Source organism: Lepus europaeus, chromosome 11 (genome assembly GCF_033115175.1).
Source record: "Lepus europaeus isolate LE1 chromosome 11, mLepTim1.pri, whole genome shotgun sequence".
Classification (NCBI taxonomy): Eukaryota; Metazoa; Chordata; class Mammalia; order Lagomorpha; family Leporidae; genus Lepus; species Lepus europaeus.
The window spans coordinates 37,753,270-37,779,888 of NC_084837.1; the positions used below are offsets into that span (position 1 = coordinate 37,753,270).

A 26,619-nucleotide genomic window follows, 5' to 3' on the forward strand; every position below is an offset into this window, starting at 1 on the left:
TTTTTTATGTTCTACTTAACACTATTGGTTGAACTCTGTAATTAATACACAATTATTCTTAGGTGTTTAATTAATTTTACACTTTGTGTTTCTGTGTGGGTGCAAACTATTGAAATCTTTATTTAATATATGCTAAATTGATCTTCTGTATATAAAGATAATTGAAAATTAATCTTGATGTGAATGGAAGAGGAGAAGGGGTGGGAGAGGGGAGTGTTGTGGGTGGGAGGGAAGTTATGGGGGGGGAGCTATTGTAATCCATAAGCTGTACTTTGGAAATTTATGTTCATTAAATAAAATTTTAAAAAAAAGAAAAAAAATCATATACAAAGCATGTACTAACAAGTTTCAATGATCATTCAACTTAAAGTATTTTTATGGTGCTCATTTTTCATTTATATATTAATCTGTCTATATATGTTTCAAAGACTTAATTACATTTCAAAATAAGCTTTTTAAAAAATTAATTGATCTATGTCATTTTTATATTAGTTTTTCAGTGTTTCAAAACTTGTTACATAGCTCAAAACCCTTGAGATGAACCTGTGAAGATAGTAAATTGGTATGTTTCAAGAAAAAAACAATAGAATGACAGTCATGATCAAGGGTTCCAATAAAATGACTCCTGTTGTACTCCAGTGGCTTCCAAAACTTATAAATCCAGGCATATTAAAGCAATTCTCAAAGTAATATTTATATATAATTAAATTATCCTAACTATAAATTATTTACAAGAATAGACTACCTGGCGCACGCGCGTGCTCTCTCTCTCTCTCTCTCTCTCTCTATATATATATATATATATATATCCAAAACAATGCACTATTCCAATTAATAACACTTTCAGAACTGACAATATCTGAATCACAGGTGCTTATGCCAACTGCCTAAAGCAGTTCTATGGTAAATCTATCCCACTGATCATCTGGTTTAATGAAACATCAACCCAAACCAACCCTTTAATATTCTTTATGTTGCCAGTTTTGAAATAAGACAAATAACTACCAATGTAATTATAATCAAAACCAAACATTGCATTTACTGTGAAATAGTTAAAATGTAATTTTTCAGTACATAAAAATAACATATCATCCAATATATTGAAATTGCTCATTAAAACTTCAGGACAAACTAGTTCTATAAAATTTTCCAGAGTTAATAAGAGTAATGCATCAGCTGTATAAATCTGTCTAATACATTATCCCATCCAGAAATTATGTATAAGAAAAGCTTAAGGACAGTAATAATATATTGGTGGTAGAAGGTGGAGCCTTTTTGAAATCCAACTTTGCATAATAGTCGAGGAAGATGTAAAAGTTTTAATCACCCATATCATAGAAAGAAAGGATCACGATGATAGATTACCCTAAGGCTCTCAATAGTGGTAGTGTATATCTAAACTTATACAAAATCCATTTCTATAAAACTCAAAAATATAGTGTTGGCTAAAAATGTTAACTGGAATGGTCCTCAAGGTAAAACTTAGTTGGTACTGAAGAAAAGGCAGTCTATAATTAAAGAAGATGGAGATGGACAGACCAGCATAGCATATAAGGAAAAAAAAGGCCTCTATTGTGGGCACATCACAGTTGAGTTTCATGGCCCAAGTCATTGGCTGTTACTTCCTATCTCGTGAGTGTGCTCAGTTGGATAGATGAAGGTTTCAATCAAGCCATCCCAAAATGCAAAACTCAAAAAACAATGGCTGGGGCAGGCATTTGGCCTAATAGTTAAGCTGCCTGCTGGAATACCTGCATCCCACATTGCAGCACCTGGATTTTGAGTCCTGACTCCATTCCTCTGATTTTGACTCCCTTCTAATGCCCAATCAGGAGGCAGTAGGTGCTGTCTCAAGTAATTGGGTCACTCCCACCCAGATAGAAGATCTGGATTATGGCTATTGGCTTCAGTTTGTCCCAGCCTCAGCCACTGAGGGCATTTGAGGAGTGAACAAACAGATATGAGAGTGTTCTCTCTCTCTCTCTCTCTCTCTCTCTCTCAAAATTAACTAATTTTAAAATAAACATTAACTTCAGAGAATTAGAGAAAGTATCCTATACTTTATACTTCTTTTCCTCAAAACACCCAGAACCCCCTATTCATCCTTTCCCTTCCTAACCTTTTATGAAGTATTTTAAGAGTTCTCTCTTTCTCTCTCTCTTTCCTTCTTTAAAATGCAGAGCCACATAGAGAGAAGGAAAGGGAGAGAGAAGGGGAAGAGAGAGAGAGAGAGAGAGAGAGAGAGAGAGAGAAAGAGATTCTCCACCCTCTGGTTCACTCCCCACATGGCCACAATGGGAAGCCAAAAGCTTCAGCTTCATCCCTGTCTCCCACTTAGGTGCAGGGGCCCAAGCACTTGGGCCATCCTCACTGTTTTCCCAGGCACATTAGCAGGGAACCGCATCAAAAGTGAAGCATCCACACACGAACTAGCACCCATATGGGATGCCGGCATTGCTGGCACCTGTGCTTCTTTCTTTTCTCACTTATTACCTCTCTTTTGTTCTTCAGATTTAAAGGGGTACAAGAAAGTAGGAACAATAAGAACTATTCCGAAAAGACTCAAATAAACCTAATTAGTTTTGAAGTAAGCTGGTAAAAAGTAAAGTATGTTTATTTTTTTTATGATTTCATTTATTTATATTTATTTGAGAGGTAGAATTACAGACAGTGAGAGGGAGAGACAGAAAGGTCTTCCTTCTGCTGGTTCACTCCCCAATTGGCCGCAACGGCTAGAGCTGCGCGGATCCAAAGCCAGGAGCCAGGAGCCAGGAGCTTCTTCCTGGTCTCCCATGTGGGTGCAGGGGCCCAAGGACCTGAGGTGCCTGCACAGCAGAGAGCTGGATTGGAAGAGGAGCAGCTGGGACTAGAACCGGTGCCCATATGGGATGCCAGCGCCGCAGGCAGAGGACTAACCTACTGCACCACGGCTCCCACGCGGCTCCAGTATGTTTAGATTTTAAAAGCCAACCCCACGGGGGCCAGCGCTGTGATGCAGCAGGTTAAAGCCCTGGCCTGAAGCTCTGGCATCCCATATGGGCGCCGGTTAGAGACCCGGCTGTTCCACTTCCACTTCCGATCCAGCTTCTGCTATAGCCTGGGCTATGGCCTGGGAAAGCAATAGAAGATGGCTCAAGTCCTTGGGCCTCTGCACCCGTGTTGGAGGCCCGGAAGAAGCTCCTGGCTTCGGATCAGCGCAGCTCCAGCCTTTGCGTCCATCTGAGGAATGAACCAGTGGATGGAAGACCTCTTTCTCTCTCTGCCTCACCTTCTCTCTGTGTGTAACTCTGACTTTCAAATAAATAAATAATTAAATCTTAAAAAAAAAAGTCAACCCCAAAGCCCCAAAGCATCACAACATATGCTGCTTAATATCAATATGTTCTTTACCTCTCCAATGTAGTCCATCTTGGTTACTTATTTCACCACCAATCAGTGAGCAAAAAAACCTAAACAGCCATCTTTCAATAGAGCATGAGTCAGCAAACTTGTGGCCCACAGCCCAAATCCAGCCCACTGTTAGTGAGGACACTAACTTCAATGGTTCCAGTTCCTTAGATTTCTTTGTAAACAAACGTAAACCTGACTCAATGTAAAACAAAATTTAACAAATCTGAAGCACCAAACTTCTAACTAGGAAATTTCCACTTTGACCAAATAGTGTCTTTGTCTTGCTTCCTCACTTTGCAACTATTTTTTTCTTGTGGCCCTTTGTTGAACTGTTTGTGGTTCGGTGCTGCCCCATTCATGGATTTATTGAGCTGGATGCTCAAATAAACTCATCAAAATTTTGATCTCCAGCTCCTTCTCCCTCTCAAATAAATAAGTAAAAACTAAAGGCAGGGAAATGTTGTGGGTGTTCAGTGTTATGGATTGAGCAGGACAAGGCTCCCCAAATGCATACAGATGTTTAAATTTGTAAGTCTTAATGTTAAGGGTTGATGGATTAAGGGTGAAGATTTGATCTACTTATGTAATCTGAGAGGTGAGTCTGATGGGAGGTCTTTAGATCATTGAGGGCTTGCCCTCAGAAAGTAATTCTCATGAAAGAATTGGTTATTTAGCTAAGTTCAGCCTAGCTTCTCACTCTGCTTCCTGGCTTACCATTTGATCCTTCCTTAACAACCTCTCCACCATGGCCAGCCTCCATCAGACACCAGACTATTAACTGTGGCCATCTGCCCCTGAATTATGACCTCCAAACTGTAAACTAAAATAAAACTTTTCCTTCCCAAGAAGCTCCTGTTGGTTATTTTGGTTAAAGTAATAAAAAGGTGACTAATACACCAAGTGGTTAAAATGCTTGCATGCCATATCAGAGTACCCGGATTTGAGTCCCGTGTCCGCTCCCCATTACAGCTTCCTATCAATTCATACCCTGAGAGGCAGCAGGTGATGGTTCAAGTAGTGAGGTACCTGCCACTCATGTGGGAAACCTGGACTGAGTCCCATTTCCTGGCTTTTGGCTCAGCCCTAGCTATTGCAGGCATTTGGAGAGTGAACCAGCAGGTGGAAGCTCTGTCTACTTCTCTGTCTCAATGAAAAAACAAAAAACAAACAAAACTTCCCTTGTAACTATTTGGGAAGTGAACCAGTGTGTGTTTCTCTCTCTCTCTCTCTCTCTCTCCCTCCCTCCCTCCCTCCCTCCCTCTTTCTTTTCAATGAAGAAATAAATGAAAATCTAAAATTTTAGTGCACATAAGTTTACTTTTTATCAACTCTTCTTGCATAACCTGTGAGTTAAGAATGGTTTTTACATTTTATGGGGGGAGGGAAGGAGAAAGGAAGATGTGAGACTGTATATGCCCTGCAAAATCTAAAACACATTGGTAGTCCTAGATTTGCATAGTATTGCATTAACTGAAACTACAAAGCAAGGACTGCCTGTATTCACTATCCAGTCCCTCAAAAAAATACAAGATGATCAATAATCATATAAGGAGTTCAATAATGTTAGTAATTAGGGAAACTATGGAAAAACCCCAATGTGATGTCACTATCTACTATATATACCATATACTGATGTAACTAAATACCAGATGGCTAAAGTGCAAAAGTCAATATGAAGTGTTACACATATTGGGAGGAACCAGAATTCTCACACAGTGCTAATAACAATGTAAACTAATACAATCAATTTGAAAACTTTTTTGACTCGGTATACCAGAAATACACATCTGCTTATCACAACCATTTCACTAACAGGTACATATCCAACAGAAATGAATACACAAACCCAACAAAATACCTATAAAAATGTTCACAGCAGCCCTCCTGGTTGGTAATAGCTAAAAACTGAGCATAATATTTGAACCATCAAACTACTGCTATACAACCTGTATAAATCGCACAAATATTGAACAAAAGCCAGGCACAATGGATTACATACTGTATGATATCTTTAATATGATGGGTGAAACTAATCAATAACCTGAGCCATTGACACAGGGTTACACTTGGAAAGGGGGAACATAGAGGGCTTCTGGGGATGCATGCACTATAATATTCTTTGAGGATTTAGGTACTGGACACATGGGTACGTACACTTTGTGAAAACCCAATGAACTGCACACTTAGAGTCTGTGCACTTTTAGAATTCTATAAACTCCATGCCTTTGAAGGAAAATTATGTACATCTCCATTGACCTTTCTGACCTGCCATCATTACCTCTCTCCAGTGAGACAACTTCATTCCTATTCTATCTTTGTTTTACTTAATTTTATTGGTATACTACTGCGAAGGGTACTCAAATGATTATGTAATTGTCATTTTAGGTTAGTTCCACACCAGAGCCCAAGGAGAAACTATGGAAAGCAATACAGCTTATCTGAAGAAGGGAAGAAAACAAAAGCTCTTTGGTGTGGTTTTGTTTGACCTTTTTTAGAATGGGCTTACTTTTGTCTACTACTGAAGAGTTTTAACCGACATAAAATTCTCCAAGGAGCTTTGTAGAAAGCCTGTTCTTGTGGGAGGCTGTCTCTTTCTACTGTCTTTGTTTAGTAATGTGGTTAACTTGTGTTTTTCCAGTTCCATTCATCCATAGAGCTTAAAGTAGTTCTCAAATACTGTTGGGTGGTGTGTCACCTTCGAGTTGGAGAAAAGCGGGCCCACAGACACGGGGAACCTAGCAAATCTACCAGTTTCTATCCTCAGCGAGGCTCAGCGTGGCTCGGCGTGCCTGAAGCAGCGCCGCATTCTTCGCCCACACTGAGGAATGCTGAGATCTGAAAGACAAAACCTCAAAGTGGCTGTCAGAGGAAGAGCCAGGACCAGAACCTTCCAACCCGCGGAGACTTTAGGGAAAACAAGCAGAAACCTACACCTGTGAATCAATGCTCAGCTGACGAAGTCGTGAGAGGAAACAGGGGAAAGTGCCAAAACCACATCCAGAAACAGTTGTCTGTCACCCAAGGACCCCGCGACACGGACCGGCGAGGAAACCCCATTCCTCCCGGCCGCGCTCAGCCAGCGTCCACTGGGTGCAGACTCCTTTCTCTTCCTCCAAGGAGACTGAGGCCGGAAATTCCAAGGCTGGAATTCCCATTTCTGTGCCCACCCCTAGGACTTTTCCGATCGCCCAAACTTCCCCAGCCCACCCGTTTACCTCAGATGCGTCCCGCACCGCCCCGAGCCCACTCTGTGAGTTCGCCCAGGGTTTCTCCGTTCGGAGGCGCAGCCGCCGCGTCAGCCAATCGCTGCTCGCTCGCAGCCTCCCCCGGCCCGGGACTCGCCAGCGCGCGGAGCTGCGCGCGCCCCCAAAACCACCCAGCGGGGCGCGCCGCGCGAGGCACGGACGGCGTCAGCCAGCCAGCCCGCCGCCCGCCGAGCGCTAGGGCCTTCGGGGAGTCGGGGCGGCGCGCACCGGGCATGCGCATGCCGCGCCGCCGGGGCCGCAGGGCGGGGCCTTGGGAGCGACCGAGAGAGACGGGAAAGCCCTGGAGAAGTTTGGGGAGGAAAGGAGCGGGCTTCGTGGCGAGCGGTGGCTGCTCCAGCAGGGCGCCGCGGTGGTCGAGTCCGAGACCGGAGGAACAAAACGCTGACCAGACAAAACCTGTTCTGGTTAGAGGAGGGGAAACGTGTGGTGGGAAGCGCGTCTTGCGGCCTCAGCCTGGGCGCTGTGAGTCCTCACGCGACTTGGCGGCCTTGTGATGGCGTTTCTGTGAGTGCGTGGGCTCGGAGTTTCAGGGAGAGCGGTGATGGGGCGCGGGGAGAGGTGAGGGGCGCGTAGCCGAGTGACGCTCCCTGGAAAACGGGCGGAGATCTTGCCCCGTGGAGAGAGCCCGAGCGGTCACCGCGTCCCGGCCGCTGCGCCTCTGACTGCAGCCCTGGGGCGGTGACCATTGTAACCTAAGTACTGCAAAGCGATCCTAAGTCTGACGTCCCCCACTGACCTCTCCAAGACAAAATGTTGAAGCTTCCCAGGGTTAAGGTCCTCAGAGTTTCCGCCTCTGACTGAAAAGTATAAAGTACTGGTAGAATTAGCTACGAGTAATTCAGATGTGGGTTTCTTTCTGTTTTTTTTTGTTTGTTTGTTTTGTTTTGTTTTTTAAGATTTATTTTATTTGCCGGCGCCGTGGCTCACTTGGCTAACCCTCTGCCTGCGGCACCGGCGCCCCGGGGTTCTAGTCCCAGTTGGAGAGCCGGATTCTGCCCCGGTTGCTCCTCTTGCAGCCCAGCCTGTCAAAAAGAAAAAAATAATAGATTTATTTTATTTATTTGAAAGAGTTACAGAGAGAGGTAGAGACAGAGAGAGAGGTCTTCCATCCGCTGGTTCACTCCCCAGATGGCCGCAAAGGCCGGAGCTGCGCCAATCCGAAGTCAAGAGCCAGGAGCTTCTTCCTGGTCTCTCACGCTGGTGCAAGGGCCCAAGGACTTGGGTCATCTTCTACTGCTTTCACAAGCCATAGCGGAGTGCTGGATCGGTAGAGGAGTAGCTGGGACTAGAACCGGCGCCCATATAGGATGCCAGCGCTTCAGGCCAGGGCGTTAACCCACTCTGCCACAGCGCCGGCCCCAGATGTGAGTTTCTTCTTCCACAGATCAATATTACTTTTATAGGTATCACTTTAACCCCTGTTACACTTATTCTTTCAGATACCAAATATTTATTGAGCACATGCTGTGTGCCAGGTACTCTTCTGGATGCTGGATAATGAGTAATAATACAGTAATTTTTCAAGACATACTCAAAAATAGGCATAATAGGAAGTGCTGATGGGTTCCTAAGTGATTAAAGTTAATGAAAAGAATTTAAGTATAAAAAGAAAGTGGAAATGGATGTAAATTGGGAAAAATAAGTTATGACATTCACAAAATTTTGGTTATTTGATAATGGACAGTGCTCTAGTGGTCTAAGGAGGTTACCTATGGATTTAGCTTTGAAATTCATTTTTTGCTTTGCTGCCATGAGGAATTGAATCAATTATTTATGGGCATAAAACACTGTAAAAATTATAGGTGACAAAAAAGAGGGGTTATGTAGATTTGTTAGAATAGAGAGTGGAGTCAGAAAGATTGGCTTGTTCAGAGGTTTGGGCCAAGTCAAATTATGTGTGAAAAAGAGGACATGGACAGACACTGTGGAAAAGAGAATTAAACTGCTGCTTGGAAGTGAGCTTCCTACAGAAGAGTGCCAGGTTTGTGTCCCAGCTACCTTTCAGATCCAGCTTCCTACTAAGGTTCACCTTGAGAGGCAGCAGATAATGCCATCCAAGTCACAAACCCAGATGGAGTTCCTGGCTCCTGGTCTGCATCCTAGCACAGCCACAACTAGTGTGGGCATTTGGAAAGTGAACCAGAGATAGATTCTCTCTCTCTCTCTCTCTCTCTCTCTTTCTTGCTGGGGGTGGGGGGAAGAGAAAGTTGCTTTTCCAAGGTAGGAAATGAGTTAATAAAGGGAGGGGGGATGACTACAACATTGAGTAAAATAAAACCAAATGAATTAGTAAGACAAATAGCTAGAGAAAGTGATTACAGTGTTTTCCATTGTGTAAAGTGGATTTTCCCTTGTGTTTTAAAGCTCATTATCTGGGTTTTTTAAGTCTCCTGGGTAAAGAGAAACCAATGTCATCTTAAGAGAAACTGTTTTCTTACAGTGATCTTTTTTTTTTCTTGCTTTCTTTTATATACAAAGAAGTTAAAGCAGCTATTCATGCCACAGTACCTAGTTTCCCCCTTTGCTTCTCCCACCATAAGTCATATACACATTTCTTCATTTTCCATCCTGATAAAAGTCATCCTGTCTACAAGAAATGAAAGAGAGCAGCTAGAGCTTTCTTTGCTTTTCTCAAGCCAGTTATCAAAGGTGTTGTTAATGCCCTCATCCCTCCTATAAGTGTACTTTAAAAATTCATGGAAAATGGATTTAAAAGATAAGCTTGGGACCAGCATTGTGGCTCAGTGGGTTAAGCTGCTGCCTAGGAGTCTGGAATCTCATATGGGTGTGGGTTTGAGTCCTGGCTGCTCCACTTTCCATCTAGCTGTGTGTAGCTGGCCTCTACCACCCATGTGGAAGGCCAGATGAAGTTCCTGGCTTGCACCTGGCCCATCCCTAGCCATTGCAGCCATTTGGGGAAAGAACCAATGGGTGGAATATTTGTGTGTGTGTGTGTGTGTGTATGTCTGTCCGTCTCTCTGTAACTCGGCCTTTCAAATAAATAAATAAATCTTTAAAAAAAAAAAGTTTAGGGGCAAATGTTGTGGCCCAGTGCATTAAATCAGTGCTTGGTTTGCCCTTGTGCCATACCAGAGAGCTAGGTTTGAGTCCTGGCTATTCCACTTCGGCTTCTTGCTGATATATCTTGGGAGGAAATAGATGATGGCTGAACTAACTGAGACTGTGGCATCACTGGGGACACCCACACAGTATTTTGAACTCCTGGCTTTGGCTTGGCCCACCCCTAGCTGTTGTGGGCATTTAGGGAGTAAACCGTTTATGGAACTTCTCTCTCTCTTGCTCTGCCTTTTAAATACATTTTTAAAATGATAAATTTTAAAGATAATTTATTTTGGTGCAAAATTAGTTTTAAATCAATGCATAGCATTTTATGTTATACATTTTTACATCAGCATTTTGAAGGCCCCTCATATGCATGAATTTCAAAATTTTTGTACCAAAATAAATTTATTTTCATTTTTCACTATTTTCTGAAATACCCACATATGACTTGGGCTTTAGCCCTAAATAGATGAAGAAGAAAAATTAACTCCTCTTTCATTACTGATAGCAAAAGAATATTAGATCATGAATACTCTGAAGTCCAAATATATCAGGATCCCACAATGTGTCAGGAATTCCTGTCAATTTTGAGAAGAAAATTATGAATCAAATGTATGTGCAAACTAGCCAAAAACACTGTATTGGGGCATCCAGAGAAGCACAACCAACAAGAGTGTGTGTGTGTGTGTGTGTGTGTGTGTGTGGAGAGAGAGAGAGAGAGAGCGCATTTATTCTAAGAGACTGGTTTGTACAATTAAAGAAGTTTACTGAGTCCAACATCACGGAGACCAGCAAGCCTCAGAAAGAGTTGCACTTTGAGTCCAAAAGCAGTCAGGCTGGAGACCTAGGAAAAGCCGATTATGCAGCTCAGATCTGAAGTCCTCTGCCAGCAGAAATACTTTTTGCTGGGGTTAGGGTCCATCAGTCTGCTCTAATGAAGCTGTTACCTGATTAGGTGATGCCGAGCATATTTGCTTTACTCAAAATACACTGACTTAAATATTAATGTCATCAAGAAAATATATTCACAGAAACAGAATAATGTTTGACCAAATATCTGAATACCATGGCCCAGCCAAGTTGACAAAATTAACCACACCAGGTAAACTGATAGATGGCATTTTGGAGGAGGCAAGTAATGGTTATGAAGAACATTCAAGAGGATCTGGAGGAGATAATGCCTGAATCTTGAAGTTTGGAGAGGAGTTTGCAAATTAAAAAGGTGGGAGGGGGCCTGAGGTGCTGGCATCCCATATGTGTGCGGGTTTGTGTTCCGCTGGCTGCTTTTCTTCCGATCCAGCTCTCTGCTATGGCCTGGGAAAGCAGTGGAAGATGGCCCAAGTACTTGAACCCCTGAACCACATGGGAGACACCAAAGAAGTTCCTGGCTCCTCACTTCGTATCAACCTAGCCCTGGCCATTGCAGCCATTTGGGAAGTGAACCAGCAGATGGAAAACCTTTCTGTCTCTCCCCCTCTCTCTCTGTAACTCTGCCTGTCAAATAATTCAATAAATAAAATCTTAAAAAAAAAAAAAGAGGTGGGAGTAGATGTGCAGAAAACCATGGAATTCCTTGTAAATGGTTAATACGGAGGGTAAGATACTGCTGGGGAGTATAAGCATTTTAGTAATATTACAATATAGAATTCAAGGTGGGAAGTGGTAGGAAATAAGATGGGAGAGATTATGAATGGCCTTTCATTTCATTAAGTATTCTGGGCTTGATTCTATTGTCAGTAGGAATTGGAAGTTAAATGGAGTTGGTGTAATCAAATTTGCACTTTAAATAAATCATCAATTTGGAAAATATAAATCAGAATCAAAATTCTTAAAGTCACAAGACTCTTTAATCTAGTTTGAAAATAATGAAATGTCCAGGGTAGGGCAGGATAGGTTGAAGAAATGTGACATAAAGCTCGCAGAAATTAGTAACTTAGTTGACAATATTAGAAGAATGAGTAAAACAGTCTAGTTTTGCATACAATGGCTTTGAATTGCTTGGGGAACACCTAAGAGAAGCTTTCCATCCATCAGGTACATAGTTCACAAGCAAGGATGTGTTCTAGGCAATTGCTTAAATTTTAATTGTGATTGCAATGAATCTATAAATAGATTGAGCAGACAGCTGAATCCTAAGAGGAGCAGCCAGGACACAAAGCAGCACCCATATGGAATGCCGATGCTGCAGGTGGAGGCAGCCTACTGTGCCACAGCGCTGGCCCCAATGTATCAATATTGATTCACTAATCTTACCAAATGCACTATACATAATGCAGGATGTTACTAGGAGGGTAAACTGTGTAATGAGATTGACATGGAAACTCTGTTCAATTTTTGTACAAAACTAAAGCTACTCTAAATAATAAAATCCCATGATTTACAAGAATGGAAAAAAAATGTGTAGGATGTTGATAAAACAGAACTTCAAAAAAATTATAGCACTAAACAATAATATTAGAAAAGATTTCAAATCATTAACCTTAGGAGACTAATAAATGAAGAGCAAATTAAACCTGAAATAAACAAAATAAAGGAAATAATAACTTCAAGAACGGAATCTACAAGAATAAAAAAGCAATAGAGAAAAACCAATGAACCAAAAGCTGATTCTCTGCTAACACCAATAAAATTAATCAATAAAAAAGGGAGAAGACACAAACTACCAATATCATAAATTTAGAAAGCAACATCACTACAAATTCTACAGATACTAAAAGAATATTACAAACAATTTTCTGCCAATAAACTTGACAACTTGTGTGAAAGGGACAGATTCCTTGCAAAGGTAGGCATTGGTATGATCTCAGCCATAGCATAATTTTAGGCGGATACAATGGGCAGCCTTAGGGCATGAACTATGACATGCTATTGTTCTTACCTTAAGGCAAGCAGGTCAGCATTTTGTGTTCCTGGTTAGTCAGTCATTGGGTATGGGGCTGCTAGTGAAGTGAAGAGGCAGCAAATTGTGATTGTAAACTCCCAGGAGGGGTGGTGATGTGACTTCTGAAGCTTCTCTTTGAGAACATTACTTTCTCTCTCTCTTTTATTTGAAAAAGTTACAGAGCAATAGAGAGAGAGAAATATTTTCCATCTGCTTGTTTACTTCCTGGATGGCCACCACAGCCAGGGTTGGGCAAGGCTGAAGCAAGGAGCCAGGAGCCAGAAGATTCTTCCAGGTCTCCTATGTGGGTAGCAGATGCCCAGACACCTGGGCCATCTTCCACTGCTTTCTCCAGGCCATTAGCAAAGAGCTGGATCAGAAGTGAAGCAGCCAGGACACAAATTGGTGGCTTTACCTCTATTCCACAATTCCGGTGGCACTGAGAATGCTTCTCTTGAAAATGAATTAACCAGGAGTTCCTAGCAACCAACACTCAGAGCAGCTGAGGAATGTGTGGGCCAGCTTAGTAAAGCGAACTGAATCATGCCTCAACAGCATCCACTATAATAATGCTGAGACTTTAAAATGAGAAGGAGACAGGCCTAGAGAAGAATTCTCCTGTCAGAGAATACATCAAGTGCGAAGTTCATGATGCAGATCAAGTTACACATATTGAAAGTCAGAAAGACCATTATATTGGGTCAGAATGTGTGGGGGCAAAATAGTACAAGACAAAGACACAGAGGTAGGCCATCATATAGAGTCCCAAAAAAGACCATAATAAATCTGATTTTGTTCTTCATGCATCTGAAAACCACTGGAGGATTTTTCTTCTTTTTTTTTTTTTTTAAAAAGATTTATCTATGTATTAGAAAGGCAGAGTTAGAGAGAGAAATGGAGAAGAGAGAGATCAATTTTCCATCTACTGGTTCATTTCCCAAATGATTACAACAGCCAGGTCTAGGCCAGGTGAAGCCAGGAGCCAGGAATCTCATCTTAGTCTCCCACATGGGTGGCAGAACCCAAGTATTTGAGTCATTATCCACTGCCTTCCCAGGAGCACTAGCAGGGAGCTTGATCAGAAGTAGAGCAGCTGGGACTCGAACCAGAACTCCATATGGAATGCCCACATCCCAAGTTAGCTTAACTTGCTATGGCACAAAGGCTGGCCCCTGGAAGATTTTTCAACAGGGCACTATAATGATCTACTTTATATTGCTAGAAAATTATGCTGAATACCTAATCGAGACTATAAGGGCTAGGACAATAATTAGGAAGCTATTTCTGTAGTACAGTTCAAAGATAATGTGCATGGGACCAAGGTGGCAATGATAGAGACAGAAGTGGATAAAATCAGGATATATTTTGACGATAAAATTTAATCACAGGCTGATGGTCTGGATGTGGAAAAATTAGAAAATCAGGATGACCTCTACATTTTGCTGAGAACTGTTGGATGGCTAGTGTTGCCATTTTCAGAAATAGGGAATACAGAAGTTTGAGGCGCTGCACTCAAAATTTCTTTTAAGTTCAAACCCTCTCCCTCTTCTCCCTGTCTCTAATCCCATCGCCAGCCCCCCACCACGGTCTCTCTCTATCCCTCTTTTTCTTGATACCCAAGTGGAGATGTACTACTTGGATGTATTGTCCTGGATTGCCTAGGAAATTGAATATAAGAATGGTTAAGTTCATCAAAGTGTAGGAACTAATTTTAACTAAGAGCCTGGCTGAGATTCACTGAGAAGGGAATGCAGACCCAAGCCCTGAACACTCTAATATAAAGGGGTTGGGTATAGGGAGAAGAGTCAATAGAGAAGACCAAGAAGATCACATGGTAAAGGAAGAAGAAATTCGGAAAAGTATGTTGTCATGGAAGCACAGAGAAGAGAGTGCTTAAAGAGACAGAATGGTCAGATTAAATCAAATGTTACTGGAAAATTGAATAAAATAAAGTCAGAAAAAATGACTTTTGGACTTGGCAACACAGGAATGGTTGGTGATGTTGTTAAAAATAGTTTGAATGAATTGGTCCCATGGGAAGCCAGTTTAAAGTGGCCTGGAGATAAAATGGGTAATGAGGAAATAGCAGATGCTCTACAGTTAATTCCTTTGATACATTCCTGTGACAGGCAAGAGAGAAATTGTGTGATAGACATAGTACATTTTCTAAGTAGCAGATACTGTCTCTCAGAATTTCAGTTTTATTACTGGTGAAGATCCCTTCATCTCAAGAGTAAGTAGCATGCTCCCCACCTCACTATTAACCTAATCCACTCTTATGAACCTTGGTTCTTTTTGCCAGTGATGTCTCTATGAATATTGTATAATCAAGTTCTGGTTAATAAGATGTACTAATAAGGAAAATCTAATTAAGGACTTTCCAAAGCAAAGAGCCATATGGAGAGAAACCTTTGCTTCTGCCTGTTCCTTCTATTTGGGATGCAGGAGTAAGGCCACAATACTTGGCAGTCATTCTAACCACGAGTCAACAAGGTGGAGGACCAAGAGCCATTTGTACATACTGAGGATGGTGCCTTGAAGAGATAGAAAAAGATTAGGTTCTTAGTCAAACTGCAACACCAGTCCCAGACTGCCTATCTCTAACTTCTTGTATATGAGATTAAAAATATAATTCCTTATTATTACAGCCTTGGAGCTAAAATCATTCCTAACAGGTGCCAGGAGGATAGCTACTGTAAGCCAGATGCTGTCAACACTAACTGAGTTAAAACTACTGATGCCTAGTACCCCTGTTCCCAGCATCTGATTCATTTGGTCTGGGAGAGGGACAAGGTCTTTTTTTAAAAAGTTTTCCTGGGATAGGCATTTGGTGTAGTTGTTAAGACTCCAATTAGGATACTTATGTCCTATATCAGAGTGCCTTGGTTTAGCTCTCAGCTCTACCCTTGCTTCCAGCTTCCTGATAGTGTAGATCCTGGGAGACAGAAGGTGATGGCTCAAGTAGTTGTATCCCTGCCACCCCTATGGGAGAACTAGTCTGGCCCAGCCTCTGCCATTGTGGGTGACTGGGGAGTAAACAAGCAGATAGAAGCTCTTTCTGTCTTTCTATCTGTCACGCTGTCTGTCCATTTCTGTCTCTCTGCCTCTCAGATAGATAAAAATAAATAATTTTTAAAAATTCTCCAGATGATTATTCAATAGAAGTCAAGGGAAGTTTTCTGTCTATTTTGTTGTCATTAATAGTTTTTGTTTGTTTGTTTTTTAGAAGCAGAGTTACAAAGAGGGAGAGACCGAGAGAAAGGTCTTCCATTCGCTGGCTCACCCCCCAAATGGCTGCAGTGGCCAGAGGTGGGCCGATCCAAAGCCAGGAGCCAGGAGCTTCCTCCAGGTCTCTCATGTAGGTGCAGAGGCCCAAGCACTTGGGCCATCTTCCACTGCTTTCCCAGGCCAGAAGCAGAGAGCTGGATCAGAAAAGGAGCATCTGGGAAATGAACCTGCACCCATATGGGTTACCGGCACAGTAAGCATAGACTTAGCCTACTATGCCACAGTACTGGCCCCCAATCATTATGGTCTTTTAAGATGTAAGATAATAGAGCTTATTTGTGGGTTGGTGAGCCTGATCCAATAGAGAGTGAGAAACTGATGATGCAGGGTTTCATATCATCAATCATGATGGGAGAATGAGGAAGAAGGGATAATCAAACCTGTGGGAAGAAATAGACTATTTTTTTAATCTTTATTGAAGTGAAATTTACATAAGAAAATAAACCATTTTTGAATGAATAATTTTTTGACATTTAATACATTCACAGTGTTGTGCAACCACCATCTTTAGCTAGTTTCATCTCCCTGTGAAAGTGGCCAGAATCTGAATGGAATCACTGTATCAATCCTACTTGTGTCAAGCCAGAATGTTATGTAGGAGGGTCCTTGTGTACATATGCCTACGATAAAAGCTTTTACAAAGGGCTAAGGATTTTTACACATATATGCCTATAATAAGAGTTTTTTCCAAGGACTTTCCAGACTGCAGCTTGCTACATGAGTCAGAAAGATAGCTTGCCAGATTTATAAGACTTGCTGATACATACTCTTCTCTAAAGAACTGACATCATCTCCTGTGATAAGCCTCTAAAACCAATGTCTTCTTTGTTTCAAAACAAATTACATGTACTTCTCTCTTTTACCTTTAAAATTTTCCCATGCCTCAGTCTCTACAGATGTGCCCTTGATTTGCTATGACATGCACATACCAGATTATAATCCTTCTGCTTACTCCCGAATAAATTCATTATCTTTACAGAATCTCTGTTACTAAATTGATCCCCCAAAAGAAAACCCTGAACCAATTAAGCAGGTACTACTCATTGCAGTCCTTCTTGCCCCCACCTACTGGCAACCACAAAGCTACTTTCTGTCTTAATTGATTTATCTATTTTGAATATTTCATATAAAGGAATATATGTGATCTTTTGTGTCTAGCTGAGATAGCTCTTTGATGGTTTCAACTAATTTTCCCCATTGTAACAGATGGAAAAAGCAATAGTATGTATGGAGAAAGATGGAGTGATTTGAAGATGAGAGGATGAGGAAGTTCCTTTCTGATGGGTTCTATCAGATTGATGAATGATGCAAGGGACAAACTATGAATGAAGTGGAGTGTTAAATGAAATGGAGGTAAGAATTTGTGGAGAAATGGGAAGTTATAAAATGGTAATCTTGGGTAATGATGTGATCTTATTTGGCTGGTGTATAGATATGCCTGGTAGCAATTTGAAGCTTTGGTATTATATCAAATATCATTTTCTCTAGCAGTGTTTAGTCTACTATAGGCACAAAGAGAGATAATTGAATTAGAAGAGAATTAGGGAGTTTTCAAGGCAGTAATTGGAGAACAGAGGAGCAGCAAATTTAAGAAATTTTAAAAGAGCTTGAGGATAATTATGGGCCATATATTCCCTATTTTTAGATTTATTTATTGATTCGAAAACCAGAGTTAGAGAGAAGGAAAGTCAGACAGATAGACAGACAGACACACGCAAACACACACACACACACAGATCTTCTATCCACTGGCTCATTCCCCAAGTGGTTGCACAATTGCCAGGGCAAGGCCAGGTTGAAGCCAGGAGCCTGGAACTCCATGCAGGTCTCCCAAATGGGTGACAGGGGCCCGAGTACATGGACCTTCTCCTGTTGCTTTCCCAGGCACATTAGCATGGAGCTGGATCAGAAGTGCAGTAGCCAAGATTCAAACTGGGTGTTCATATATGATGCTGGCATTCCAGGTGGTGACCCACTGAGGCACTGTGCCAGCCCTGGGCTGTATATTCTATTGCTATAGAAGGAGAAAAGTGAGTAGGTAAGAGTAGATGGGTATTGAGAAATATTTGGATTCATGTCTTGGAATACCTGATGAGATTGAAGCATTACTGCACTGGGTTTATAGATTATGTTACAAGCATAAGACATAGTGGCCGAAGTTGTAATTCTTTAAAAAAATCAGTAAAATCAGTATTTGGAGATGTTGCAACTAGGCTGATGTCAAGGTCCAGGTATAAAAAGAAGTAAGCAAGTAGATAAAGAAAAAATGATTGGAGGCTAGGGGCCATATCTTGGAGGAGAAAAATTCTCTATGGGTCTCTTTCAAGTCTACAGATCTTGTGACAACTTTTGTTCCAGACTATCTTTTCTAGGATATTTGTATAACAAATAGCCTTTGAAGACAGAGATAATGCTTCTCTCCAGTCTAGAGGGTCAATATGTTTCTTGACTAGTATAATTAAGATAATGTCTTCTTCTGGGGCAAAGATTGGGTAATTTTTCTTAGTATATCTCCTGTAAGATTGGATGTTTCTCAAGGTTGAAGTTCTTATTTCTGACACAATCCACTGGTGTGCAGTATACACTTGAGTATGAATTTTCCTTGCCCCCTATCCCCATGGAACATGAGGGGAGTGAGTGGAAGTGATTAGAATGCCGGCCCGCGGCTCAATAGTCTAATCCTCTGCCTTGTGGTGCCGGCACACCTGGTTCTAGTCCTGGTCGGGGCAACGGATTCTGTCCCAGTTGCCCCTCTTCCAGGCCAGCTCTGTGCTGTGGCCTGGGAGTGCAGTGGAGGATGGCCCAAGTGCTTGGGCCCTGCACCCCATGGGAGACCAGGAGAAGCACCTGGCTCCTGCCTTCGGATCAGCGTGGTGCGCCGGCCGCAGTGCACCGACCACGGCGGCCATTGGGTGAACCAATGGCAAAGGAAGACCTTTCTCTCTGTCTCTCTCTCTCACTGTCCACACTGCCTGTCAAAAAAATTTTTAAAAAATTTAAAAAAAGAATCATAATGCCTGTTGTGTTGAGTAATAAAATCCTTTGCCTCTGATTCAAAAGTCTTATATCTTCTGCCAATGTCTATGAAACTGTAGCAGCATAACTTGTTTACTAGTAGATTAAAATTTTAAGTCGTTCACAGTTCTTGACAAATAGTTTAAGGTATATTATCCATATTTATCATTCACAAAGAGTTGATTTCATGTTGATGGAGAGAAGCAGCAATATAACAATCTGATGTTATAAATTTCAAAAGAGGTATCTTTATTTTATGTACATGAAGCAGATGGGAGGGGGTTGGGAGAATGTTTGTCAGGATACAAAATTTCAATTAGGAGAAATAAGTTCAAGAGATCTATTGTGCAAAGTGTGACTAGAGTTAATAACAATGTACTATATTCTTGAAAATTGCTAAGAGAGTAGATTTTAAGGAATTTCACCACAAGAAAATTAAAAGTATGTGAGGTAATGCCTATGTTAATTAGCTCAATATAGCCTTTCTACGATGTGTGTGTGTGTATGTGTAAAATTTTTTAAAGTGTTATTTATTTATTTGAGAGGCAGAGTTACAGAGAGGCAGAGGCAAAGAGAAAGAGAGAAGCCTTCCATCTACTGGCTCACTGCTCACATGGCCACAATGGCTGGAGCTGGGCCAATCCAAAGCTAGGAGCCAGGTGCTTCTTCCAGGTCTCCCACATGGGTCAGGGGCCTAGGGACTTGGGCATTGTCTACTGCTTTCCCAGGCCATAGCAGAGAGCTGGATCAGAAATGGAGCAGCTGGGACTCGAACCATCTCCCATATGGGATGCTGGCACTGCAGGCAGCAGCTTTATCCACTACACCACAGTGCCAGCCCCTCTATGTATATATTTTTTAAGAAGTTATACATGATAAATATATACAACTTCCATTTGTTAACTTAAATATTTACTGAAAAATAATTAAGAATAAAGAAGAAATGCTTTGAAAGTATCAGTAGGGAATCAGAGGACAACTGTTCCATCTCAAGATGGAGGAAAATCATATAGGAGACAAAGACTACAGTTGAGAGAGTTGTAGAGAAATAAGTGTCTTTCAGGGAGACAAATGCATTATTAATTATGGCAAGAAAGTGAAGGGAACATTTAAATCTGAGATGAAAATATAAGAGTTTGTTGATAATAAACTAGAATTATCAGGCAGACTAGCAGGAGAATTTGGGAGACAGAAGAGAGTTCTGACTTTGGAACACATTAGGAGATGGATAGAGCAAGATGAGTAGAAGAGTTAAAGTAATGACTGAAGGTAAACAAGATGTGATGTTGAGACAGGATCTTGAAAATGGATTCTAATCTGGTTTCAGTTTGAGTTACTCATGAGGGAGAGAAAGTGAAATAGGCACAGAAACAGAATGGAGTACAGTGGAAAGATCTCAAATGGAGATAGAATACATCAATATAAGGGTATCTTAAAAAGTTTATGCAAAATGGAAAAAAAAGGTAGGTCTAGGGGTGGGTGTTTGGGATAGTAGTTAAGATGCTGCTTGGGGCATGAACATCCATATTGGAGTGCCTGGGTTCAAACCCCTGCTGCACCCCTGATTATAGCTTTTTGCCATATGTGCAATCTGGGAGGCAGCGGGTAAAGGCTTAGGTTTTGGATCCCTGCCACCCACATGGGAAACTTGGATTGAGTTCCCAACTCATGGCTTCAGCATAGCCCAGCCCTAGGAGTTGTGGGCATTTAAGGAGTGAACAAGTGGATGGAAGATCTCCTTCTCTTTGTGTGTATCTGTCTTTCAAAATATATAAATGTTTATTTGTGAAAAAAAATTTGAAACCCATGCAGCTTTTCTCATAACACACATTTTTCATGAACTTATTGAAAGTTCCTTGTATATGTAAGATTTGAACAGGTAGAAGAAAGAATTGGCATATTTGCGTATTGGCCATTAAAAGTACCCTCTGAGCCTGCGCTGCGGCTCACTAGGCTAATCCTCCGCCTTGCGGCGCCGGCACACCGGGTTCTAGTCCCCGTCGGGGCACCGGATTCTGTCCCGGTTGCCCCTCTTCCAGGCCAGCTCTCTGCTGTGGCCAGGGAGTGCAGTGGAGGATGGCCCAAGTGCTTGGGTCCTGCACCCCATGGGAGACCAGGAGAAGCACCTGGCTCCTGCCATCGGATCAGCGCGGTGCACCGGCCGCAGCGCGCCAACCGCGGCGGCCATTGGAGGGTGAACCAACGGCAAAAGGAAGACCTTTCTCTCTGTCTCTCTCTCTCTCACTGTCCACTCTGCCTGTCAAAAAAAAAAAAAAATACCCTCTGGAGAGAGCAGAAAGAAAAAAGAATGCAGATAGATAATCAAAGCTGGCCTGGTGTTGTGGTGCAGAAGATTAAGCCACCTATGATGCTGGCATCCCATATGAATGCTGGTTTGAGTCCTGGCTGCTCTGCTTCCAATGCTGCTCCCTGTTAATATGCCAGGAAAGCAGCAGAAGATGGTGTAAGCATTTGGACCCCTTCCCCCCCACCACCACCCACAAGGGAGACTTGGAGGTAGAACCTAGCTCCTGGCTTAAGCCTGGCCCAGCGTTGGCCTTTGTGGCCATTTGAGGAATAAATTAGTGGATGGAAGATCTGTCTCTTTCTTTCTGTCTTTGTCTCTCTGTCTGACTCTCCCTCTCTGTAACTCAGCCTTTTAAATAAAAAAGTAAATCTTTTAAAAAAATGAACAGAGTCAAAGAGACTTATGGGATACTACCAAACATATCAGTATATGCATTTCAGCAATTTTGAGGATGAAAAGAGATGTAGAAAAAAACAGAAAGTTTACAATAAATAATGGCCAAAATGTTTTCAAATTTGATAAAGACATGACACTGTTGTAGACTGAACTGTGCCCACCCACAACTCTAAATTCATGTGTTGATGCCCACAAATAGGACAAATACTGTATATTCTTTTGTATACATGGAAGCTAAAAACTCTTACATGAGTGAATATTAGAGGCTGGGAAGGGTTGGATGACAGAGAAAGGTTAGATAATCTGTACCAAAGCACATTTAGATGGAAGTAATAAATTATAATTAATATAGTAATAAGGATAAAGTCAAAGAGATCCACACTGAGACATATTATAATGAAACTGTCCAAAGAGAAAATCTTGAAAGCTTCAAGAAAGAAACAAATCATTACATAGTGATCTGGACGGAGCCAGGAATCTGGAAGGGATTTGGAACTAAGGCCTGCACTGTGCCAATCCCATCATCTTCCAACCAATTCAACATGGCTGAAGACCCAGCACACCCAGTCTTTATCATGTAGTTAAGCCTCACTTTCCATCATGCTCCAAACACCATGACACCCTGGGAAATTGCCACGTGCAGCCCTGCCCCAAATCCTTTCATTTAGATCTTCAATCAGGCCCTGCCCTGAGCACCACTCTTGTGCTGTAAAATGATGACCCCAACCTGGATGGGAACAATTCTCTTTCTTGAGGTTGCCCACATTCACATCTGAGTGTGTGGTATCCCTTTGCCTTTCAGTAAATCTTGCTTTTCTACTTTGTCTAGGTCTCTCAGTTGTACTCTTAACACACAGAAGGCAAGAACCTAGACTGTGTCTAGCTGGAGGGGGATCTCTCTAAAACCATCCAGGGCTCTCAATCCCCATAAAGTAATTTGGAGATCCCCACCCCCACAACAAAGGATCCTCAATACTAATATATTGCTGGTTAAAATGTAAAATAATAGGGCTGCTATGGAAAATAGTTTAGTAGTTCCTCAAAAAGTTAAACATGGAATTTCTATATGACCCATTAATTCCACTACTTAATACATATACCCAAGATATTTGAAAGCATGTGTCTGCACAGACTCTTGTACGCAAATGTTTAAAGTAACATTATTCATGATAGACTAAAGGTAGAAACAATTCAAATGTCCATCAATGGATGAATAAACAAATTGTTGTATATGAGAGGGATTTAAAAACTCATGGAAAATGCATATAATTTTTAAATTCAATATTTCATGAACTTTTTGAAGTTCCCTCATATACATATAATGGCATATAGAAGAATAAAATAATGATATATTCTACAACTTGGAAGAATATAAAAATTGTTATGTTCAGTGAAAGAACCCAGGCACAAAAGGTCATGTATTGTATGACTTCTTTAATATGAAATAATCAAAATAGGAAAATCTAAGGCCGGTGTTATGGCACAGTGGGTAAAGCTACCACCTGCAATGCTGGCATCCCATTTGGATGTCGCCAGTTTGTGCCCCAGATGCTCCGGTTCCAATACAGCTCTCTATTAATGATCTGGGAAAAGCAATGGAGACCCATATGAAGCTCCAGGTTCCTGGCTTTGGCCTGACCCAACAATGGTCATTGCAGCCATCTGGGGAGTGAACCAATGGATATGTCTCTTTCTGTTTTACCTCCCTCTCTCTGTAACTTTCAAAATAAATAAATAAACATTTTTTAAAAATTACAAAATAGGGCACCAGCATTGTGAAATAGCAGGTAAAGCTGTCACCTGTGATGCTGACTTCTCATGTGGCCACTGGTTATTGTCCTGGCTGCTCCACTTCTGATACAACTCTGCACTAATGGGAAAAGCAGAAGATGGCCCAAGTGTTTGGCCCCTGCCACCCATCTGGGAGGTCAATCTCGAGTTCCTAGCTCCTGACTACAGCCTAGTCCAGCACTGGCTGTTGTGGCCATCTGGGAAGTGAACCAGCAGATGGGCAATTCTCTCTCTCTTACTTTGTCTCTCACTCTGTCTCTCTCTTTCCCTCTCTGTAACTCTGACTTTCAAAAATAAAAATGGGGAGGGAGATGACACTGTGGCACGGCAGGTTATGCCATTGTCTGCAGCTTGGCATCCCATATGGGCCCCAGTTCGAGTCTTGGCTGCTCCGCTTCCAATCCAGCTCCCTGCTAATGTGCTTGAGAAAGCAGTGGAGGATGGCCTAAGTTCCTGGGTCCTGTCCAGGAAGACCTGGAGGAATTTCCTGGCTCCTGGTGTTGGCCTGGCCCAACCCTGGTCATTGCAAACATCTGGGGGAATGAACTAGCAAATGTAAGATCTCTCTCCTCTATCTCTTTGTCTCTCCCTCTCTTGGTGTAATTCTGACATTCAAATAAAATAAATAAATCTTTAGAAAAAAATATAAAATTGGAAAATCCACAGAGATAGACTATTAGTGGTTGTCTGTGGAGGGAAGAGGGGAAAATGGGAAGTGATTGCTTAATGTGTATGGGATGACTGATTCTATATAGTACAAAATATTCTATGATCTTTTGCAGAGGCCTGAGAGAAGTGAAGAAAAACCAGGCAGCTGTCTAGAAAAAGAGCACTCCTGTTGCAAGGGAAACAGATGCAAAGATGGAAGCATGCTTGGATGTTCAAAGGGATATCAACCAGTGTGGCAGAAGCAGAGTGACAAAGAAGAGTGTTAGGAAATGAGCCTGGAGAAGTAACCAGAGTCCAAATTATACAGGACATGTGGGGCTATTTCTAGGATGTTTGAGTCTATTCTAAGGAAGATAGAAAACACTAAGTGATTTAAAACAGGTAAGGAATCACTCTGGCTTATAGCCACAGTATTGAGTTCAATTTATAGAAAATGTACCTGACATCAATGCCTAGATTACCAATTTTGAAACAGAAATACCTGAATGTACTACCTAAGTCTTCCCTAAGTAGCTTGGTAACTTAGGAGAGACCCTGAAACCCTTCACACCTAAGTCTCCTCATCTGTCAAGTAAGGAATTGATTAAAGTTCCTTCCAAGTCTGTCATTCTCTGATTCTGGAAAGTGAAATAGACTGTATTATTACCTCTTTTACTTAAACCAGTGATTCTCAACTAGGGGAAATTTTGTACCACAGGACAATGTCCAGAGATATTTTTGGTTGTCTGGGAAAGGAGTTATTTGTGTTTGCTGGGTAGAGGCCAAGCATATTGCTAAATATCTACCGACACACACAACAGCCTTCCTCAACAAATAATTATCTGACCTCAGACATCAATAGTACTGTTTTTGAGAAACCCTGACTTAGAAAACAGAAAATTTACAACATTTTTATATATATTATTTATGGCACTAAAGTTAGTGCTTTTCTGACTTTAGATATGAATATATTCATGATCCCGCTTATCAATTTGTTATTTATCAAAATCAGTGGCGCCACAAACTATTTACTCTAAATAATTTTGAAATAAAAATTAGATTATAAAACAACATAGGCCAGCGCTGCGGCTCACTAGGCTAATCCTCCGCCTTGCGGCGCTGGCACACTGGGTTCTAGTCCTGGTTGGGGCAACGGATTCTATCCTGGTTGCCCCTCTTACAGGCCAGCTCTCTGCTATGGCCCGGGAAGGCAGTGGAGGATGGCCCAAGTCCTTGGGCCCTGCACCCTCATGGGAGACCAGAAGAAGCACCTGGCTCCTGGCTTCGGATCAGCGAGATGCGCGGGCCGCAGCGGCCATTGGAGGGTGAACCAACGGCAAAAAGGAAGACCTTTCTCTCTGTCTCTCTCTCTCACTATCCACTCTGCCTGTCAAAATTTAAAATTTAAAATAAATAAATTGGAAATTACATAGAAAATTAATCAATTTTTTTAAAAAATATCATGTAGGATCTCTGTCATTAATGTGCTGTACATTGTTATTTAATTCTATAACTAGTACTCCAACAGTATTTTTTCACTTTGTGTTGCTATTTGAGGGCAAACTTGAAATCTTTGTATATACTAAACTGATTTTCTGTATATAAAGAGAATTGAAAATGAATCTTGATGTGAATGGAAGGGGAGAGCGAGCAGGAAAGGGGAGGGTTGCGGGTGAGAGGGAAGTTATGGAGGGGGGGAGCCATTGTAATCCATAAGCTGTACTTTGGAAATTTATATTCATTAAATAAAAGATTAAAAAAAAGAATAATAGCTTTTTCGAATAGTTCAATATAACCTCTTCTACTGCTCAAGATTCCTTAAATCTGGTGTCCTCGGACTAGTTTCTCTTACTTGCCACCGTATTCCATGGATGGGCTCTAGGTATGTAAAATTCTGTGTGTAAGAATCTGTGTGTGTATGTGGAAAGGGTATTTTGACACCAGGAAAAAAAAAAGAGACATAATTGCCATGTATTTTTAAGAGAATGGTATTTCAAATTATGGTTCTGGTCATAGCGCAGTGAGTACCATGGGATTATATTACAGTTTCTAGTTAGATATTAGGATAAACTATAGACTTGAAGAAAACCAAATCTTTCAAAATAAGCAAATCTTGTCATTTTAAAATATATCTTTTCTCCTAAAACTTTTTTCCAAACTGTAGCAGATATAGCTGGTTGTTTGCAAAATATTTTCCCCTTTTCCACATGCTAAATTTGTTTTTCTGGATACATTGTCACCCAGCAAAATACATTTCCCTCTTTCTCTGGTACTTAGGTATAGCTCTTGTGGCCAATGAAGTTTGTTACTTTCCAGGGCTTTCTTTATCCTTCTTACCTTTCTCCCTATGTTAGCTGAAGCTTTACTGTTGGCTTGACTTTGGGTTATTACATTACAGAGAAATCAATCTTTTTTCATGTATAAGCCACAATTATTGTTACGGAAGCTTGTACAAAAGCTGATTCAATGTACCCTCTCTAAAAAGACCCCCACTTTATTCCAAAAGACATTGAAGAAATTGTTAGATCTAAATGCAGTGGGTACTTTAAGATTCCTGAAGGTTCAATTTTCAG

General features: G+C 41.4%; 1 protein-coding gene and 1 long non-coding RNA gene across 4 annotated transcripts in view; one reads left to right on the forward strand and one right to left on the reverse strand.

Annotated features, from left to right (window-relative positions):
- The window catches only part of MIPOL1 (mirror-image polydactyly 1), a 327,843-nt gene extending 321,035 nt beyond the window's left edge, over positions 1 to 6,808 (reverse strand). For 2 of the 3 annotated variants that reach the window (XM_062205244.1, XM_062205245.1), the window contains exon 1: positions 6,606 to 6,800. The gene's annotated coding sequence lies outside the window, so the exon portion shown is untranslated. Of the gene's footprint in view, positions 1 to 6,605 lie in introns of all 3 variants that reach the window. The other variant, XM_062205248.1, reaches the window with a different exon arrangement.
- Positions 6,809 to 6,916: 108 nt separating this feature from the next.
- Positions 6,917 to 25,759, forward strand: LOC133769893 (uncharacterized). Its single transcript, XR_009867287.1, has 3 exons — positions 6,917 to 7,160; positions 17,095 to 17,241; positions 24,181 to 25,759. It is a non-coding gene; the product is annotated as an uncharacterized LOC133769893 (long non-coding RNA).
- The last annotated feature ends 860 nt before the right edge of the window (positions 25,760 to 26,619 follow it).